The sequence below is a fragment of the Austrofundulus limnaeus genome, unplaced genomic scaffold (genome assembly GCF_001266775.1).
Source record: "Austrofundulus limnaeus strain Quisiro unplaced genomic scaffold, Austrofundulus_limnaeus-1.0 Scaffold92, whole genome shotgun sequence".
Lineage (NCBI taxonomy): Eukaryota > Metazoa > Chordata > Actinopteri > Cyprinodontiformes > Rivulidae > Austrofundulus > Austrofundulus limnaeus.
Window position 1 is genome coordinate 1,296,655 of NW_013952494.1, and position 2,411 is coordinate 1,299,065.

Sequence of the window (2,411 nt, forward strand, 5' to 3'; positions counted from 1 at the left end):
TTAAAAATAAAAGACTTTACTTAAAAAAGTATTTATATTTCATGTATTATATTACTGCATTTGGCCCGCGGCCCCTGATAGATTTTCATTTTGGCCCTCTTGGGGAAAATGTTTGGGCGCCCCTGGTTTAGGATATCTGTTTTGATGTGTTTGTTTCTGACCTGTGTTGAGAGTACCTTGGTCTTCATATTGTCTCTTGCTTGGTGGTGACCTTTACTGCTTAGACGTGTTGAACTGTTGATTCTGGGGGGTGCCTATGTGGTTTCTATTGGATTGTTGTAGTTTCAAAAACAAAAGAGATGAAATCTTCTGCATGCAACACTTTTAAGTTTTATAATTTATAGGATTATGTTAAATATTTTTTCTCCATTTAACTCCATGAAGCTTTAGTATTTTGTGTTGGTACAATACGTTTACTCATATTTAAAAATAGATTTAAATCGCAGGCTGTAACGCAACATTAATGAAAGAACACCAAGGGGGTGAACTCATTTGCAACCCAGTGTGTATTTAATCCATTACAGAACAGAATGTGGTATCATTTCTACACTAAACCTAAATGCTTATTCACTTGATTTTTTTTTCTATATTTCATGTAAAATGTTTTTTTTTTTTTTTTAGGATTATAAATACAATCACACCCGGGTGGTACTTGTAATTATTGTAATGAAGATCCGAGCGAGGATGCTTGCAGCCATCTGTGGCAGAAAAAGCTACATCTTGTTCTGCCATGGTTACCATTTGAACTTTCAGTTGAGCTAATTCACAAGCACAGCCCGTCTCAGTCTCAGTTTTTGGTCATTGTTTAGCTCCACAGCTCAGAGGACGTATGAGGTAATCGTCAAACAGGAACACTTTGTGGTTCACTCAGCTAATTTTCTGTCCTTTGTTGGGTTTAATAAATAAGTCAGCATTGTTGATGTTTTGATTTAAAGCTTGTTACATTCAATATTAGTGCAGTTTTTGCAACATGTGTCCTCACTGACACTGGATATGTCTTTCCACTGAATTCTTTACCAAAATGATTAAATTCAGACTCTATTTTGAACCGTTTTTAGCTTTATTGCCCGAGCAATGATGTATTTACATTTGGAAGAATTTCACATTATTTTAAATAAACACAGATGTTCCAACATGCAAATGTTCTGGTTTCATTAGGGTTTTAGGAGTGGAATGATCCAGATTAAAAACTGTTCAGCTCTGCCTTCTATACTGAAAAGAAGCTAACAGTAATCCTTTAAAACTTCATAATATTATATTGCTTACTTTTAATCATTAGTCTTCATCCAGCAGCTGTTGACTTAATTGTTTTTAATGAAGAGACTTTAGTTTTATTGTCTCAGTGTCTAAAGATTCAAAGATCTGGGCACAGGCTGACAAAATCAGGCTGAAAAACAAATCAGTTCCTGATTGTTTATGAAAGTAGAGCTTTGCTTCATAATTAGAAACTAATTGCCTCAAAGTAAATCCTGTTTTATTTGCATAAACTGAACAGAGATTTGAGAACGTAAATTTAGAAGCACCCAAATTACATTTAATAGTCAGTAAATAGGAGGTAGATTTTTTGCCTTTGAGACATAAAAAAATCACAAAAAGAGGAAAGTTGTTGCTGAAGTTCAATGAGTGTTTTTGTGGAAGTAAGGCCATGTTTTTTGATCGAGTGGCCTAAATGCTTTCAGCTGTGATGTTAATTCAGTAATGAGGAGTTTGGACTTTTTATTAATAACCAAACAAACTAAAATATATGAGATAAATGGCTATGGACAGCTTTAATCAGTTATTAACAATTTTTCATTTTAGTAAGATGCATAACACCTTTTCCCCCCACAGTCTTTTTTCCCACTTTTTTTGTAGCCAAATGGAGTTTGTCATTTTTCCAGTAGGTGGAGATGACTGACTGTGATGAGAGCCATGTTTTTGAATCCAGTGTTTTGTAATGGCCTCCTTGCTGCCAGCAGGTTTTTCAAAAACTAAGTCATGTTTGTCCATGCCTTCAGATGTGTTTGAGGTGTAAAGGTTCTATTGTAAGATAGCTGTAACTACATTGTTCCAAAATGGCTGGACCAGCTAGATCAGCAGGACCAAAACATCTGAGTGTATTCATCTAGAGATTCTCTACACTCACTCCAGCTGCACAGCTGAGCCATGTTTTGTTTCTGTAGGAGTAATATGGGAGCAAATCAGATTTTCCATCAACAGCGCCTGTAATTGTGTGAATTAGTTGAAGAAGATTGTGCTTTCCATGCTTGAAGACATTCTTCGATTTTAGTGTCCAGTTTCTTTTCCCATCACTGCTTTACATAATCTGTAATAATACTGTCCTTTGTGCTAATTCTATGATACAACAAACGCACAAAATCAATAACATCCCCTAAGTGAACCATTCAGGAAAAACTTGAATAATGTAAATA